The sequence below is a fragment of the Choloepus didactylus genome, chromosome 17, assembly GCF_015220235.1.
Source record: "Choloepus didactylus isolate mChoDid1 chromosome 17, mChoDid1.pri, whole genome shotgun sequence".
In the NCBI taxonomy this organism is placed as follows: Eukaryota; Metazoa; Chordata; class Mammalia; order Pilosa; family Megalonychidae; genus Choloepus; species Choloepus didactylus.
In genome coordinates this window covers 60969854-60989836 of record NC_051323.1, presented here as the reverse complement: position 1 = coordinate 60989836, position 19983 = coordinate 60969854, and positions in this window count along the sequence as shown.

The following is a 19983-nucleotide window of genomic DNA, read 5'->3' as shown; positions in this document are numbered from 1 at the left end:
GTGTTTTTCCTTGTAGCCAAAAAGTCTAATAAAATAGAAATGGAGAAAAGTGTGTTGTTTTCATCCACTGGGGCTTGTTGCATTTTCTTCTCTGGTGGCTTTTTCTCGACTCTCACTGTCAGGCCCTTGCATCTTCGTTACTCCCAGGAATGGCCTGGCGGTGCCTAGGAGAGAGCCACTCCTGGAGAGGGCTAAGGCACAAAGGAAGGTTTCTGCTGGTGTGTGTGTGCATGAGTGTGTGTGTGTATGAGTGTGTGTGTGTGTCTGTGAAAGAGAGAGAGAGAGAGAGAGAGAGAATGAGACAAAGAAAGGGAGGGAGGTGGGGAGACACAGAGGTTGGCGGCTATGGAAGCAGAGGTAGGTGGCTGTGTCAGCCATGGAGAAGGTTTCAGCTGAATGTCCCCTGAGCAGGGAGGACACCCTGCATCCTCCCTGAATGCAAAATGACCTTGGAGTCCTACTTAGGGACTGTCCACTCTGCTCCCAGAGGGGGCTTTCCCGAAATATTTGAGGTGAGTGGAGAATGGCATTAGGTCAAGCGACTGGTGCTCCTTGCTCTGTGAACGCTCTTGAGTTGTGGGCATCCCAGGCCCCCCTTTAAGCCACTGTGTCCCCAGTGGGTGGAACACACAGGTCTGGGAAACAAGGGGTAGAAGCCCCACTTCCCATCACTCTCAGTTTCCCCTGTGGGGATTTTTGCTTCCCATCCCTGCATCTCTGGGCCCTGTGGGTTTAGAGATCCTAATTTCCTAAAGAGAAACTTCTGCCAGAAATCACAGCGAGAGTCCCACTGAACTCAGCTACAGCTGCCCCTGGGTGCATCAGGTTCCTTGTGCCAAGGGGCCAGCAGGCAGGAAGAGGACCCCCCACCCCGGTCAGCAGGAGTGGGGGGAGCTGCTGGTACTCACTGGGGGCAGCGAGGACAACCCGGGCAACTGAGTTGGGTGTCTCTTGGTGCCCTTGGCCCGATTTAGCAGTCACGGCCTGAGGTGAGCAGCGTCAGGGCTCAGGCACCGCGGGACGGAGGCCTGTCTGGGTCTGCTGAGCACTGAGACCCGGGGAGGTGCTGGCGGGGGCTGAGGGGGCCCTGGGATGGAGGGTGGAGGAGGGAGACCAGGCGATCAGAGCTGGCCCTGGGACCAGGTGCAGCAGGAGAGACGGAGATTTTCTCACTTCCTCTTACAAATTTTCCCCAGGAAAAAAGACCCACCGGAATTCTGGAGCTGCCAATTCCTGAGCTTATAAGTGGATCTGAATGGCCCAAGAGGTGGACGCTGAGGTGAACTCCCAGAGCCCCCTTCGGGACTGAAGAGTGTGTTCCCTCGGGGGCTCTGGGGGCTGCCAGCTGCCAGCCCTCTTCATGGTGGCCTCCCTAGGAGAGAGCAGCCTCGCCCAAAGTCACACTCGCTTCCCAGGGCGACTGCATCCCAATGACGTGGGGGGAGAAGAGCCCGGAGCCCGGAGCTCTTGCCCCAACTCACAAGCTCAAGGAAGGTCCATCCCAGTGTCTGAGCTCCCCACGGAGCCGGCTGCATTGCGGCCCAACTGTCCCCCCAGCGCAGTCTCGTTTCCTGCTTCCTCCTCCCTCCCTCCCTCCCACAGACCTGATCTCCAGAGCACTCCCGAGTGATCCCCTGGCCCTGTCCACTCCTCTCTATCTGCTACTGCTTCCCAGGAACCCAGCCGGCAAAGCTGGCACCAGGTAAGCACCACACAAGCACTGGTTAAAATAAATACTAAAATAAATACACCATTTTGAAGTTTGCTCACTGTGCATGCCTTACCTACCCAAAATTTAAAATAATAATATTATTATTAGAGCAGATTAAAATGGAGAAATGGAGCCGCCCTCATCAGAGCAAGGGCAGGAGTCTGTTAATGTCCCCTCAACTCCCATGCGCCCACCCCTCTCTCAGAAGCCCGAGGTCACCTCCTGGAGCCCTCAGGAGATGAAACACCCGGGCAGGGGGTGTCGGGCTGGTGCTGGCCCCGCCTCAGCATGCCCACATCCGGGCTGCGAGTGGGCCTGCCAGCTGGGGGTCTCAGGCCACTCACACTCTCCCCTGGGCAGTCCCTCCCTCCCGTGAACCAACCCCTCCCTCGGGTGGGTGTGGAGAACACCAATGGGATGTTACATTTGGCTGTGAATTTTAAACTGCAAAGAACTAGGCAAAACTATGAGCTTATTATTAGGCAGATGGTCAATGACTTGTGTTCACTATTAGTGACTGATTCTGGCCACACACCTCTCTAGGTGTGTCCCTCCTCAGGGATTAGCAAAGTGCCAGAGAAAACCCACCATAAGTACAGTCACTGTCTCGCCCAGCTGGTTCGTTTTGAGACACATAAGATAAGGAATGGGGATGTGCTTTGAAAAATCGCAATGCTGTGTGCAGGCCTGAGCCCTGTGTGTGCACGCAGTCCGGGAGGGGCTGGAATGGAAAGGGGAGGCCTGAGTTCTCGCCTCTCCCACCACTCACTGACCTGGTGGCCCACTTAACCTTTCCTCTGCTGAATGGGAATGCTAAGCCGTGCTTTGCCTTCCTTTCAGGGATTTTTGGGAGGGTCAATGAGAAAATGTATTTGGAAGCATTTGGGGGTCCATAAAGTGAGGCCAAAGGACTTAACAAAAAGTCCTACCTCATGTAAGGGGAGAAGTTAGATTGAACCCAAAGCCTTGAGTCCAGAGCTCAGCCTCTTTCCATACTGTCCCAAGTGGTATTCTAGGAATACATAAAATTATCAACCACAATGCTGACTATGAACAGCAATCATGCTTGCTCTTTAAGCTACCTCTACCCTCCTGGCTGTCCCAAGCCCCCAGGGCCTCTCTGTGCGATTACACCTCTGGGTGGTTACAGCCTTTGCCTGGTGAATAGAGCTCAGCTGGGTGTCTCTGTGTCCACTCCCCTCATCACTCACTGCCTCGGCTGGGCACTCTTGAGGGCACACAACCTGCCTGATGCCACATTGGCAGCCCCAGCAGTTATCACCTGAAGTTGTGTAGCAAGGTGGCTGTGTGCTCAGCACACAGGGCGTGTTGTGTGCTCAACTCTCACTACCTCCCAGGTGGGCCTCTTAGAACAGAGTGTAGCTCTTAGCCAGGAAAGACAGGTACCAAGCTGACTGACAGACACCAGCAGCACCACCCCTCTCCTCCTTGTCCAGGGGAGAAGTGGGAGAGAAGCATGGCCTAGAAGCAAAGGGAAGAGAGAGCCGCAGAAATGGGAGGTCAAGATGTGGTGGGAATTTAATTTAGGAAAGGTCTCAGCTTAAAAGGGAAAGTATGGCATTGCCAAACTTGCCCTTGAAGAAGGGACGTACAGAGAAGGGAGTTTCCGAATGTTCCCGGTGTCTTCTCCATTGCCGTTGCAAGCCTCCCATGTGGCAGCCCAGAACGCCATTACACCAGCTGGGAAGAAGAGCTGAGCCTTCTCTGGTGGGAAGTGGGGTGCTGGCACCCTAGCCCAGCTGCCACCTTTGCCCTCACTGTCCCCATTCGTCACACACTCCCTCATTCTGGGTCTGGACCAATGACAGAGCTGGTTCTCAGGTATCTTGCCTTGGTGAAGTCTGCTCCAAGTCTTGTGGGCTCCAGCCACCACAAGGAACTGGTAGAATGAATGACTTCTGGCAGAAATCCTGCAGGACCTGACAGGTGAAGATGCTCAGCTCAAACACCACTCTCTGTCTGTGCTTGTAGGTCAGAGTTGTTTCTGGATCAGTGGGTTGGCATGTCATCTGATAAGAGCACAGAGACAGGAGTCAGTTGACCTGGAGTCAACTTCTGACTCAGCTCCTCACCCACCCGATATGTGACTTGAGTGAGCTAGCTCATCAACCTGAGCCTATTTCCTTATCTGCAAAATAGGGTCCATGGCCACACCACCGGCTCATTGTGAGTTAAATCTCTGAAGTAAAAACAAAAGTATTCATGAGGTTTGAAAGACTACAGTGAGGCGGGATGGCGTGAAGGTCAAGAGTATGGCAGCTGTGTTTGGTTTCCAGCTCCACTGCTCACTTGTGCCTGGACCCTGGGCAGGTACTGGAACTCTTCTGAGCCTCCTTCTCTTCACTGGCAAAGTGGGCAAACAATAATTCTCCCGGGCCACCGTGAGGTGTAATTGAGATAACGCACACGAAGCAGGCAGCACAGGGCCTGGCACAGCAGTGCTCAACCAATAGTACCTGTTCTTATTATTGCATTAAAATGTTAATTCATTATTAATAAGCAGGATGGGAATCAAATAGTGACAGAGAGATATGACTTACGGATATGCCATGGTCCTGGGCCAGCAGCCTACTCTCCGAGTAGACACGGGGCAACGGGAAATTCTGGAGAACTTCCACCACTGAGACGGAGCCTGATGCTCTCTTGTGGGCCTGGGACCTTGAGCCCTACAGTGTGGAGAGGCCTCAGTGGGCAAGGGGATGTGTGGATAAATCCACATCCCACGGTGACATTTGTCTGTGGGAGGGCATGTACCCGTGCACGCTTTGTGGCCCCCCACTGTGCACTCCTCCCCTTCCCAAGCCTGCTCCTCTGGAAGTTTCCTCCTCCACCCTCTTCCACTTGACTCAACTGAAGCTAAGGCCTGCCCTTAACCAGAAACCCAGAGGTGACGAAAACAAGGCTTCTCTCTGTCTTCATCTACTTCCTGTGACCTTGTTTCATTGTTCCCAGATTTACAAGGTCACCAGGAGACTTTGCTAAGGCAGATTTTTTTTCTTTTTTTCCTTTTTTGCTTCTCTGGAGACAAGGGTTGCCTGGGTCTAGCCTTGTGTGTAAAGCGTGAGCTGGTGGCATTTCTTTGGAACCTTTTTTGGGGGGTTTTCATTGGAAAGGCTAAGCGGAGTCAGAACTGAATGATGAAATGAGGCTTATAGTGTGACGTGTAGTTTTCAGAAAGTGATGGCTTGTTTTCTGCAGAAGGAAACTGAAGACATGTTCTCTGAGAGTTCAGAGATGGGCCTTGTCAGCTGGAAGCAGTAATGGTGATTGTGTTTTGTTGTCCTATCTCACCCTTCCTTCTTCAGGCTGCTGTGGAAATATTAAATGATTGGAGACTTCTGGGAGCCTTTCCCTACTCCTTAGTCTAGCCCTTCTGTCAAATTGGAATCATCACACCATCCGCGTGTCCTTCACCCCTGTTTCTACTCCCCTGCCCCTTGGATAAGAGCTTGGGAGGAGCAAGAACTGCTCTGCTGTTCGCTTTTGAAGCAGGACCTTTCCCCGAAGAAGCAAAGCCCTTCAGGAGGCTGGTGCTTCCATGTCTCCTATTTAGCACGTGTGTGGAGAGGAGAAGGCTGCCATCTGAGAACTTGGCACAGGGACTGCTCTAGTGACATCAGCTGCAAGTCCTCGGGCACGCCATCTCTATAGTGAGGGTGTCGGACTGGAAGACCTCTTTCATCTCTTCTAGATCTATTTTCAAATACTTTTCTAAGTCTCTCCATAAATATCCAGTAGAAGTTTCTATGACGATGGAAATGTTCACCAAAGCTACGCCGTCCGGTAGTGGTTGCTAGTCGCCATATGTGGCCATTCAGTGCTTGAAATGTGGCCAGTGCAACAGAGCAACAAGATTTCCTATTCCATTTTAATTAATTAAAATTGAAATTTCAGTAGCTATAAGTGTCTAGTGGCTACCAAATTAGATGATGCAGCTCTAGATAACTGGATTCTGTCTCTTTAAAACTGGATGTTCTGTTGATTCGATCTGAAAATTATATCACAAATCCATCCACTTCTCTTCATTTCCAGTTGCCACCCTAAACCGAGCCTCAAGGATCTCTTGCCAAGAAAACAATAATGGCCTCCTCCTTGGCTTCCCTTCTGCAGAGTCATCGTAACACAAAATTGACCAAGTTATTCCTTTTCTCAAACTCATCAATTTCCCCATTGCAGAAAAATGTGAAAACTCTCCATGAAGCTGCAATGCCTGTGAACTCTGACCTCTGCCCCCTGCCGGCCTCGCCCTGCTCCCAGGCCTCCCCCTGCACCAACCACACTTTAGGTTCCTGGAGGCCTTCAAGCCCTCGTCCAGCTCAGGCCTTTGCACAAACATTCCCTTTGTCCTACATCTGTGCCATCCCATATGGTGGCCACTAGCCCAACTAGCTCTTTAAATATACATTTAATTGAAAGTAAATTAAAATTAAAATTCAGTTCCTCAGTCATACCAGTCCTATTTCCAGTGCTCAGTAGTCAAATGTGGCTAGAGATTACCACATTGAGAACACAGAGTATTTCTGTTATCACAGAAACTTGTTTGGGAAAGCACCATTCTAGAGCCTTCTCCCCCACACTCATGTCTAGGCTAACTCCTGTGCATCCTTTGAGTCTCAGCTTAAACATCTCACCCACACAGAGGCCTTTTCTGAAGCTCCCAGTCTAAACTAAGACGCTTGGCTTTCTCTCTCAGAGAGCCTAAAATTTTTCCTTTTAGTTCTTACAACTGTTTGCAAAATTCTAAGTATGTGTGTGATTATTCAGTATCTGTGTTTTCTATTGAACTGTAGGTTATATGGAGGCGGACAGAGTCTTTCTGTTTGTTTGTTTACTGCTCTGCACGTGGCACTTAGAAGCAGGTCAATAAATGTTGAGTGAATGATGAAATAATGAAGAGATGTAAATTGTGGCTTCCCATCAATTACTCACCTTAAGAAGCACAAGGGAAAGAACAAGAGGTTTGGAAGCCTATGATCCTGGAAGGAAATCCTGACTTCCATACCTCTTTCAGCCTGGTGACTGTGGGCCAGGCTGGCTGACCTTGCAGAGCCTCCGTCTCCTTGTAGAGAGGGAAGCGGTTGCCCGTCCAGGGTGTCGCTGTGAGAGGTAAAGGAGATGGCGTCTGTAAAGCCCTTGGCACTTAGTTGGCGGCAGGTGTTACTTTCCCTTATCAACCTTCTTGAGTCCCGCCAGCCCTCTTCATGGCCCTTCCCCGTCACACTGCACCCCTGCCCTCGCCCCTAAGTGCCTCATCCCTCAGCCCCCTGCCCCCTCTGAAAGGTCGTCAGTTTCCTCTCAGCTGCCGCAACTCAAGGAGCAAACAAAACATTTCTCCAATGCGGCGGGGAGCCCACCTTGCCTGGGCCTCTTCCCTGTCCTTGCCTCTGGTGCATTAACCAGCCTGATCTCCCGGAGGCGACCTCCACCCTGGAGACACTCCCAGCGCCTGGCGTGGAGCGGCACCCCTTCTTCCACGGCGTTCCTGATCAGCTCCTCTCTGTGGGCCACCTCCATCAGCACCCTCCAGAGCGTGTTTAAAATGCAGATTCCCAGGCCCCACTCTGGACCCATTTAATCAGAATCTCTGTGAAATGGGCCCAGGAACCTGCATTTTCAATAACCAGCCCAGGCAATTCTGATGCTCTGGGTCAAACGTTCTCAGGATATAAAATCGAGTCCTATGGAATGCTGAGCGGGTTCTCCAGATAAGTCACTCACTGATCCTCCCTTTAATTTTATAAACTTTAATTTTTACAACAAACACCTACCTAAAGGGTATTAAGCATTTTGCTATAATTTGGAACTCCTAAGCTGACCTCAGGAAGTTACTCAGGTTTACTGCGGACCCCAACTCGCTGCTGCACCGAGATGGAAGGCAGCCAAGCCACGCCCGGCCACCCTGCAGGCTCCACTGGGCGTGTGCCCACGGAAGTGGTGGGAAGCCCTCACACATGTTTAGAAGGGCTCACCATAATCAGAGGGCTAGCAGTGTTGTCTCAAGCTGGTCGTGGTTTTAAATTCCTTTTCTGCTTGGTTTTTAATGATAACTTGTGGTTGGTTTGTTATCACCAATTTAGTTTGTAAAGGGTTGCATGCTTACCCTATAGCATGCAGGGATGCAGCGTGACATCAACACAAGTTTTGGCCTCCACATTTCCAATAACTAGACTTTAAGACACATGGCATGCTGTTCAAATATGAATAACCTTAAAGATAAAGCAGATGAGTGTATATACATGGATATACATATATGTATATATGATCCCTCCAAAATTTGCTTTAGGTTGGTATTTTGTTGTAACCAAGTTCGCTTTCCACGTGAAGGTGTAAAGGGTTGGTGGATGGGCTGCAGGCAGAATATTTGACCAGCCCTGCTCTGGGCTCTGGGCATAGCTATTGTCATGCTTCCCTTTTATTGACTCAGGAAGAGAAAAATTCTTCCTCCCTGTGCATCCTAGGACTACCTGCTTTAGCTGCAAGTGCCAACACCTCAGGCACCTGCCTTGCTGCCTTGGAGCGTTTTTCTCCACATCCCCTGCCCCCAGCTCCCGGCAAAGGCACAGCTCAGCAGCTCTGGATGGAGGTTTCTCCTGCCCTTGGAAAGATGCAGTTTGTAGCATTCCCAGCCCCTAAATTCTTCCCCCTCTTTCTGGGGGCCACTCAATGCTTTGCCACCCCACCCCCAGGGGAAGCCACAGTGGGTCGCAGCTGCACAAAGCCATTGGCAGATCTCCCCGGAAAAGTTCTGGTAGGTCTGAGGTTGACTCCCTGCTCATCATCAGGTGCCACACTGGGATTTTACATACAGGGTCTTAACCCCTCACCACAGCCCAAGCCTGCAAGGTGGGGCTGATGATGTGTCTTATCATCTCATCATGTGGCAGGGCTGTGGATCTGAGAGATGCGGTGGCTGTTCCAGGCTGACCTGGGGCTGTGCCAGGGACCCCTCCTTCACGGCCCTTGCTGGGAGGTCAGCACCTGGACAGCCCTTCCTTTCACCTTTTGTTCCCTCTACTCTGCCTTATCCCACTTATGTTAACTCGCACAACATTTGCTGGTCTGCAAATCTAGAATGCATTTATTTACAAGAAATATTGGGGACCAATTACGTGTAGTGAAATGCACAGATCTTAGGAACACCATTCAGTGAGTTTTGTGAAATGGCTAACCCACACTCCAATCAAATTACAGAGTGTTTCCATCACCCCAGAAAAATCCCCTGTGCTCTTTCCAGTCACTCCCCTGCCTCCAGAGGGAACCACTGAGGAATACATTTATGTTGAAGACATTCCAGTTTGTTCAGTCACTTGGAAGCAGGGGAAGGAGCACAGAGTCAAAAAACAGAGAAGCTGGAGTTGGGTAAAGGGAAAAAAGTATAAATAGTGTCACTGTCCCTGTAGATGGTGCAATAGTTTATTCATTCTCTCTTCATCCTCTTGAAGCACCATGTTTTTTCCTGCCTTCTTTTCTTTCCTTCTGAGGGAGACTATTGCCAAGAGGGGGTCCAGGAAGGCCCACATCTCAAGACTCCGGGGCCTGCCCAGCACCCATGCCCCCGCATACAACACCCTCGGGCTTATACTCAGCTGAGCTCCCACTGTACCCAACAGCCCCACTGCTGAAAGCCACCTCCTCCAAGCAGCCCTCCCCAATTGCTGCAGCATATTCCTCTTTCTTTGTACACTAAAGGGACCCAACTGGAGCCCTTGGGTGCAGCGAAGCATGTTAGCACCCTGATACAGCCAACTGGGAAAGGGGCCATTGGCCCTAACAGCCGTGACTACACCCAGACCCCCATCTGCCTTCCTGCTGAGAGTCTGATGACATCCTGTTTGACATGTGAGAAAAAACAAGCCTTGTTATGTTCATCTCCGTGTTGTTCATAAAACAACTTGGGAACGAGCCAAATGTCAACATTGGGGGATTCATTAAATAAACTCTGGTGCCATCCATACAATAGAATACTGTGCATCCATTCAAAATAACACTGAGGAAGAATATTAATAGACATGGAAAGCCAGGCGGATATATTGCCAAGTTTTAAAGGCATCTCACGAAACACCGAGTTGTTGATGATGTTCTCTCTGGGTGTTGGGACGATGGATGACCATTACATTCTTTTTCTGACCTGCTAGTACTGTGTGCAGTGAGCACGTAATATTAAATACAAACTATTTATTGATGTTTCCCAGCTTTACACCATTAAGTCTTGGAGAAGAAAACATACACAGGAAGTATAGGAACGCTATGACGGCACTTTGGCTTGCAGAACCAAGGTGAGCGGTACTGCACCTCCACGTCCCTCAAGTCAGGAGTCACGGCTACTGTGGCCTTGTTAGGGGGTCTCACTCTGCTCACGTGCTTTCACCCCGTCTCACAGTTTGGAGTGACACTGGCGAGAAGGCAGGTCAGACATCGCTTCCTGCCTCCATGGCTTTGCCATTTCCATTCCCTCTGCCCAAAGAGCCTTCTGGAATGGCTCACCCTCTGTGGTAGCAGCATCATAGCCCCCAAAGATGCCCACAGCCTAATCCCTGGGGCCTGTAAATATGCTGCCTTACATGGCAAAAGGGACTTCGCAGGTGCAATTATGATTACAGACATTAAAATAAGGAGATTATCCCGGATAATCCAAATGGGCCTGATATAATCATGTCACCCTCAAAAGCAGAGAACTTTCTCTGGCTGGAGTCAGAGCGATGTCGAAGGAGAAGTCAGAGAGATGAAAGCCTGGAAGGAACTGACCCCCCGTGGCTGGAGGGGCTGGCATGGAAAGCACGAGAAGGAACGAGGGCAGCCTCTGGGAGCAAACACCAGCCCCCAGCTGACAGCCAGCGTGAAAACAAGGACCTCAGTCCAACAACCACGAGGAGCTCGATCCAGCCAACAACGTGAGTGAGCCTGGAGGCAGGTTCATCCCCCATTCCGGGTGACCCCTCGATGCTGACCTTGTGAAACTCTTAGCAGAGGACCCAGCCGCGTTGTGGCCACACTTCTGACATACAGAGCTGTGAGGTAGCAAGTGGGTGTAGTTTAATCCCTGAATTCATGGTAATTTGATATGGCAGTAATAGAAAGCTAAGACACTGTCCTTCAGCATCAGTACAAGTGACACTTCCGTGAAACCTTCTCTGATTCCTCCATCTCAGGGTTCCTTCCTCCAAATTCCCAAAGCACTCTGCCCCTCAGTCTCTTCAACTATTACAGGATAAACCTGACTTTAGGGTTATTTGTGTATATTTGTGTTCTATTTCTCCTTCTCGACTGTGGGCTACTCCAGGCAGTGTCTGAGGTTGGATCACATTTACTTCCCCTTCAGGGCATAGCACATTGCCCCATATGTGATCAGAGCTAATTTTATTTTGAAGGATGGCTAAATACTTGGATGGATGGTTATTTTTTAATGAAATGGGTATCTGTGGCAATTAGAAATCAAGACAGATCCTAGAAATATTTGCCAGTACAGAAAGGAATAGCTGATTGCTGATGGAAACTGGCAGCCTAAGTGGTTAGCATTAGAGAAACCAGAAGGTGCAAAAATAGGTTATACTGATGTTTTGATGCTTGGAATCTGACAGGGCTCATGGGGTTGGCCTTGAGATATAAATTAATACCCCAAATAAACAGGATTGCAAGTTGGGAACAAAAATGTTTTAGACTATAACCTCTTAAAAGATTCAACTTGCGGCAACATGAAGTTTTAAGCAAACAAATGCTCGTTTTCTGCTTCTAATGGGTAGAAATGTTGGATAAAATGTAACATAATATTTGAACACCCTGCTGAGCTGAAACGATGGAAAAGGAAACCCCAGAGCCAGTAAAGAAGAAGGAACTCAGGGTCAGCCTGTTGAGAGCAAGAGTTGAAGCTGTCGTTGCAGCAGCCGAGGGGTCCTGGAGCAGGACACAGGTCCTCAGGGCTTGGGGTTTGGGGTGTAACACCCACAGGTGGAAATGAGATGTCCCTGAGTAGAAAACTAGAACACAGACCTCGACATAAAATTAGGGAAGAACAAAAACTTTATCCATTGGCCCATGGAAGAGGGAAAGAAGCATTTAATCTATTTGGAGTTCCTGAGTGGGAAGGGAAAAAATATTTATATGGAAAATTGAAACTCCAGGGATAATCTATGGGCAGGTGTGTGATCTATAATTTCACAACACACTTGGTAGGAACCAATCTATAAACTGATGAAAGGGGAGTAAAAACCTTAGGGCTCCTGCAGAGGAGAATAAATGTCTACTCTACAGGGATAGTTTCCCAACCCAGGGAGCACAAGTTTCCTCCACAAAATATAATGACCATTGGGATGAGATTATAATAAAAAATTGTAAATGTGCAAGGAAATAATCTGCTTTGAAGGAAAGAATTAGCCCTATGAAAACCTGTAATCATCTGTAAAATTTATAAAGCATTTAGGTATAAAATAAAAATTGTGATGGTGGATAGCCATTTTTTAAGTTCTTACTATATGTCTGACATTATTCTAAGCACTTTACTTGGACTAAAGAGATAAAAGAAGGAATAGAACACTATAAAAGAATGGGATCAATGGGGAAACATAGTCTTGCTCACCAAACATACCAGGTACTATCGAAGTGTCCCACTTCCTTGCAGTAGTTGGCAGAGCGTATGACTAGTTCTGGCCAGTGGGCTGTGAGAAAGTGATGTGCATTAATTCCAGGCTGGGGCACACAATGGCTGACCTTTTCCCTATTGCAGCCCCCAAAAGACCCCCTGTTACAGCTGGTGCAACTACTAGATGATGTATCCTGTCATCCTTGGTCCTTGAGTGACTGCCTAGGATAGACCCCCATCATACACTGGATTCCTGGGAGTGAGAAATAAAGTACTGTTGTATTAAGCTATGGAGATTTGGGATTATTTGTTTCTGTAGCCTAACCTAGTCTATCCTTAATTTGCATGAATTGGAAGAGAATAAAAAAGAATGCATGGATAAAAGTACAGTCACTGAGAATAAAAACTCAATTTATGTAAATAGGTGCATAGAGTTGACAGGTTCGTTAATGAATTGAAAGTAGACCTAGGAAACTACCCAGAAATCAGCACAGAGGTAAAGAGGGAAGACACATGCAAGAGAGGTTAAGAAATAAGGAGGATAGAAGGAGAAAGTCCAATATAAATCTAATTAGAAATTTCAGAAAGAACAGATAGAGTGAAGAAGAGATGATATTGAAAGAAGTAAGGGTTTAGAATTTTCCAGAACTGACGATAAGTCCTGAGATTGAAGAAGCAGAGTAAATCCCAACCATGCTAAACGAGAAGTCAATCCATACCTAGACAATGGATTCCTTAAACCAGAACACCTTAGCAGAAGAAAAGCAGCCAAGGAGAAAAGATGTATTACCTGTAAAAAAAGGCAATGAAACTAACATCAGAAAAATATATTCTAAGGGCTAGGGGAAAATAGCTGCCAACCTAGAGTTCAATATTCAGCTACATCATCATCTGAGTAAAACCAAATGTTCAACGTACAAGAGTATCAACAACAGTGACTAATGGGAGCATCAAAACAAGGGAAAAGCAAAATACTTTGACAATGACATGCAAGAAGGAGGGGGTGATCAGAGTTAACACATTCTAAGATTCTTCTACTGTTTGATGACAGCATAAAGAGATTAATTAAAAGTAGACTTTGCTAAATCAAATGTGCATGCTAAAAAATGTAAGGATTACCTCTAAAAGAATAGAAATAGAATGTATACCTGCCAAAGTAGTAAGGGGAACAGGGAGGAAATAAAAGAAAAGCTTGATTAAGTCAATGAAAGACAATGAGAAAAAGAGAAATAAATAAAGGTCAATGGAAAAATGCAAAACGAGATGATAGAAATAAGTCAGAAGATATTATTCTCATAATTAATTTAAAGACATTATTTTGCCAGTTAAAAGAGAAAGATTCCCTTGATGATATTTATAGGAGACCTAACTAAAACATGACATGAACAATTGAAATCAAAGGAACAGACTAGATATACCCAGAAATTCCAGTCTTGATTATATACCTTAGAGGGAAAGCCTCACACGCTGAAGAAAGAGGCATGTTCAAGGATATTTGCTACAGAGTTGTTTGTAATAATGAAAGATTGGAAACAACAGAAACATCCCATTAGTACAGAGACGGGAAAAATTTTTCACATATATAATAAATCACTATATAACAGATAAATGAACTCGAGCAAATGAGCCAAGATGGATAAATATTGAAAGCATAACGTTGACTGGAGAAACAAGTTGCAGAAGGAAGCATCTCACAAAGGAATTCTTTTGAAAGGAAACTTTTTATTGAACGATGATACACATCCATAGAAGGGCACAAATCATGATGACAGTTAAATGAATCTTCACAAAGTAGCATACCCTTGTACTATTCACCTAGATCAAGAAACAAACATCAACAACACCCCAGAAGCACACCCCATGCTTCCCCAGGTCACCACACCCTTCCAAAGGGAACCACTATCGTAACTTCCAATCCTAACCATTGGTTTTACCTGTTTTTTTAAAAATCTCTCTCTACATATGCGACTGTACAGTATGTACTCTTCCTGTTTCTGGCTTCTTTAATTCAATATTATATTTTCCATCTGCATCCATGTTGTAGGGTAGCAATATTTGTCCATTCTCTTTGTCACACTAGTATTCCATTAATTAATTTATGCACTTTGGTGATTTATATTTGGATTTTTCCAGCTTTGGGCTATTACAAGTACTGCTTCCGTAATCAATCTTGCACTTTTCTTTTGGGCACAAAGTCATGCATTTCTCTTAGGTATATGCCCGGAAATTTCTGGGCCAGGGTTATGTAGACTGTCCACATTAGTAGATAACTCCAAAAAGTGATTGCACCAATTTATTTCCATCACAGGGTATGAGTTCCAGTTACATCACATCTTATTCACATCTGATATTTTTAGTCTTTTTAATTTTAGCCATTCTGGTGGTTGATGGATATGAATTTTAAACCACACGTATACATAAGTACTCCATATGATTATAGATACATACAGGAAGTAAAAATATAAAATCATGGACAGGGAGGATATACGCCAACCTAACAATAGTGAAAACTTCAAGGCAGAGAGGGAAATCCAGACATATGAGGATTAAATGGGAGGCTTCAACTGGACTTACAACATTAATTTTTAAAAATGAGTAAACACACACTTTTAGAACTGAATAGGAAGTACATGTGTCTTTTATTTTTCTCCATGTTACTTACGTTTAATACATTCTATAATTTTTTTATTTAAGAAAAAATTTTTAAAAGGAAAAAAAATAGACCCTCCACCGGGAAGCAGGCAAAATCACAGTGTATCTGGTTATAAACACAACATTGAACGCATGACTATCAGACTAGACATTCCACGTCTAATTGTTCCCATACACAGAAATATTGTAAGGAAGTATCATACAAAATACTGTCACTTATTATTTGTGGATTCCATATTTGCAAATTTGTGAATTTTTAAATTTGGTAAAATTTATTTGTAACCCCAAATCAGTACTCCCAATGCTTTTGTAGTCATTCATGGCCATGGGCAGAGTGGTGAAGAAACGAAGTCACCGATGCGCACATCCCCGGCTGAGGTTGAACAAGGCGACGCTCTGCCTATTTGTTTCACTCATGCTGTGAACGACGGTCCTTTGCACGGTGTATTTGGTGCCATGGTTTTTACGTTTCTGCTTTTTGTTGGTGATTTCACTATTTTAAATGGCCCCCAAGTGTGTAAGTGGTGTTTAGTGTTTCCAAGCACATGAAAGTTGTGATGTGCCTCAGGGAGGAATACACGTGCTGGAAGCTTGGTTCAGGCATGAGTCACAGTGCTGCTGGCCATGAGTTCAGTGTCACAGACGTCAACAAGACATGCTAAATAAGGTGCCTTTAAACAGAAACACACATAAAACAAGGTGCCTTTAAACAGAAACACACATAAAACAAGGTCACGTATTGATCGTTGTCAAAAATGTCGTGAAGCTCAGGGAACCCAACCCTGGGTTTCCCCTGGGAGCAGTGGTTCAGGAATCACTAATTCAGTGTTCACGGTGACTTGATAGAACATAACTACCGTGGGAGTTATGTGGGCCTGATAAAGGACTAAAAGCAAATATGAAAATTGAGTATTACCATGGATAATTTTTGGGAGGTAAAGTAATTTACCGTGCTGAAGTGGATACCTCGTGGGTGTTCATTTAGCAATAAGAATTTCTTGATATGTTCTTGCACTGGAAGATTTCTATACTAGATAGAGATTATCACATACTTGCCCTGTAGGACTGATGATACTAATATTACATCATGAGACAGCAAGATCAGTAGAAAGAGTAAGTTAGGAAACTTGGGTTTTAATTCTGCCACCATCTAGACATGTGGGTCTTCCTGGGTCCCCAGTCACCTCCCCCTGATGTCAATGTGGTAGGCCAAACCACAGTTCTCAATCTTGGTGTTATTGACATTTTGAGCTGAATAATTCTTTGTCATGGGAGGTTGTCCTGTGCTTGTAGTTGTGACAGTCAAAAAGGTCTCCAGAAGTTGCAAATGTCTTCCAGAGGACAAAACCATTGCCAGTTGAGGACTGCTGGGCTACGCCCCTTGGGGCCATCCCTTCCAGCTCTAAAATGTCATGCTTCAGTTACACCATCTGAACTATGCATGTAATTTTCTCAGAGCCCAGGTAAGCCTTGAATTATGAGAAGCCACAGTAGAAAGGCAAATAGACAAGACCATCACGTTTGCTTGGGTTCTGCTGGGCACTCAACTGCTGCCTAGGAAAGGAGGAACTTTCGAGGGCAGCAGGGGAGACTCATGAGGCTCAGACCAGGGGATAGTTTGCCGTGAGGATGGGGCAAGTGGCCATGGTCAATGGTTGAGACTTAAGGCATTGTCAAGATCAAACAGGCAAACACACTTGACCTCATTAGACTGAGTCTCAGCTCCCAGGAGACTGGGAATGCCCAGCCACACAAGTCATTGCAATAGAGATCCCCAGCACAAGTAGAAAACTGCATATGTACTTCTTGTCTTGGGGGTACCACTGTCTAGATATGCGGATCTTCCCCAGAAGGAAAGACTGAGGAGGGATTTGGGTGCTAGGGTTTACTGGGCTACAGATCTCAGGATAGAGAATGAGGGAAGCAGGGTAGGGTGGGGAAGATGCTAAGCAAGGAAGTGAGCTCAGCTGTAGTCTAGCTTCCGCCTGGTGCCTTGGGCTCTTCGGAGCAGGAATTGCACAACCAGTAGAGGCTGGGGTCCAGCCCTCTGTGCCCTGTGATGGTCAGTTACCAGCTGCAGGCTGCCCCTGGGGGGGTGAGGGGTGCATAGTGCGTGTAACCTCCCAGGCCAGGCAGCTCCTTTTCAGCTGAGGGCAGTTCCCCAGATAACAGACAGCTGTGAGCCGTTAGCAGCCAACACTTAGAGCAGCGGGTATCTCACTCCCCAGTAAAAGGGGGTGTCCACTACAAGAACACAGTATCAATACACTCGGCCACTAAGCTTACACGGATTTTCTACAGAGGCTGGACAAATCTTGGAACAGCAAGGCACTGACATTTGTCAAGCACCTCACAGGTACCAGATGCCATGCTGGTGGGTTTTCACAGGCCATCTCCTCTAACCTCACAACAGTGACAGTAGATCTTACCATAATTCTTTTCTAAATGAGGAAACTGAGGCTCAGAGGGCTGAGTAACTTACTCGAGGGAAGAGAGCTCATAAGTGCTGGTGCTGAGATTTGAAGGCAGGTCACTGTTTGCAGCCAGGCTCTTTCCACTGGGATCCTCAGCTGAGCCCGGGGTGCCTGGCCCTTAAGGAGCTGCGGGTGAGGAAGGAGCAGCCCGGGTGTGGGACTCATCCAATGAGCTCTGTGCTGCTTGTTCGCCGAGGTGCCAACTTACCAGCAACTCGCCACAGCCACATCACCCAGAGAGGGGTGCTCTGGGCCCCTGGGGGCTGAGAGCATGGGCAGGGAGGCTATGGTAGTTTACAGCAGCTCCCGGGAGCCCTGGCCCACTCCTGACGGCAGAGCCACAGCCACCGTGGGACCCCTGGGGCCTGTGACATGCCTAGGGTCCTGGCGAGGAGCGCTGCCCTTGCTTGTTCTGAGATGGCTCCCAGGAGGCAGGCCCGGTGCACGTGTTGTGCCTGCATCCGGCTCCCAGTCCAACCTAACAGGGCTGCCTCCCTCCCGGGGGGAGGCTTCTCATCGAGTGGTAACGAGGGGACGTGGAAGAAGTGGCCCGAGGGCCATTGTCAGCAGGGCTTTCCCCTCCCCCCCCGTCAGGACAGGCCTCGGCTTGCAAGTGGCTGCTCTGGGTCTGCAGGGGTCAGTCAAGGTCCCTGCCTCCTGCCCAGGTGCTTTCCTTCCAGCAGTGGGCCCGGGTCCCCAGCCCTCCCGGCCTTTCCTTGGATTCTGATGGAGGGAATAGGAAGGGGGAGAGATGTGCATGTGTTTCAGAGCTAGGTGCTGACTGAAGTGTTTCAAGTAAAAACTTAAGAACCAGCACCACCCGTGGAGAGAGCTCAAACTGGTAGCTGGAGACTTGAGTTTGAGTCATGGCTGAAGCATTTACCGAGTACGAGTAGAAGCTTCTGTGCGAGGCAGTGAGTTTTGTGCTTTGCATGCATGCGGGATGCCATCCTCCCACCACCCCACAGAAGGGCCTCATCATCCCCATCTCGCAGGCGAGGAAATGGACACACAAAGAATGAAGCAATGTGCCCGTGATCACCTAGCAGCCAAGTCAGAGACCCGAGACTGGAAGACGTCAGCTGATTTCAGAGCTAGTGCTGCTGATGACACCACCGCCTTCTCCCCAGGGGTGCCCGCTCCCTCCTAGGTGCCATGGGGACGGCTTCAAAACCAGCCTGGTGGGTGTACTATAGGAGGTAAATGAAACAATGCATGGGAAAGGGCCTAGTCAATTGTATAAAAACGCAGGTGGCTGTCATTTTCGGAGAAAATCAAACTGTGGGTGATGAAAGAGGGCAAGCTGCTGCTTCTAACCATTGCTAAGGGTCTGCTAAAACAGCTGGGTGAGGCTGGGGCTCCCCCACTGTCCCCTGTGCCGCTTCAGCAGCCCTGGGGAGCTAAGAGCCGACTCGCCTCCCCTTGCCCAGTCTGCTGGGAAATCACATTTGTGTGAGAAGCTCAGGCAGGTGAATCAATCATTTTTATCATTTGTGCCAAAATGTAATAATGTGAGCTGATTTTACCTGGTTTAAGATGGAGGCTCTCCTTGTCCTGCCAGCTCCCCATCACCCCACACCTCATTATGGGCGAGAGTTTGGTTCATTCCTGCATTGGCTCTTCTTTGCATGTTTCAGACACTCACTCATGACCTCCTGGCCATCTTCCCCCTTCAGGACATGGCCAAAGGCCTGGGAACAAGAACACCACACCCACAACACAATTTTTAAGCCCCCACATTCTTTCAATCCTTAGTGAGGTAGGTAGGATTAGCCATGCCCATTTTACAGATGAAAAAAATTGAGGTCCAGAAGAGTTAAGTGGCCTGCTCAAGAGAGAAGGAAGAAGAGGGGAAGCAGGGGGGATTGTCCAGCCCCCAGGAGTCAGTCTCAGTTCCTAAATAACCAAGAGTGGGTTGAAGCTCAGTACATGGCCCTGTCCCGGTTCAGGTTCTCGGTCCCGACTGGGTGAGAAGCATGGAAAGGAAGTGCCCTTCCAGGATGGCAGAGCCTGGAGGAACCCTGGAAATGGCCCACTTAGCGGGAGGAGGCGCACAGGCCCATGTGTGGGCCACTTCAACAGCTGCTGAAAGCTCATGGGTTAGGACCCTTGGCTGGACTGCGGAAGACACCTGGTCTGCACCCCAGTGAGGATGTGCTGGAGATGGGGAAGCAGGAGGAGGCTCCCAGACACGTGCTCTGTGCCCCCAGGGCTAAGGCAGGAGCCACATCAGTACCATGGGAGGGGCCTGCCACACCTACATTCTCAGCCCACCCCCTCACCCCAAATATCAGGGTCAACCCCAGGAAAGGGGCCTCAGTGTCACTATTGAGTACTCACAGGATAGAGCTCTGCTACCCACCTCCCTACTAAAAAGTTTATATGGGGGGTGTGTCCGGCTGGAGCAGAGGAGGCAGGGCAAGGATGTGTGAACGTTCTTATAGCCGTGTGCTGCCACGCTGGAGAGAGCTCACCTGGAGCTGTTTTGATCCCTGAGCATCAGCCGGTCCCTGTCTCCACTGGGGTTACAGACCCCTTCCAGGCAGTCC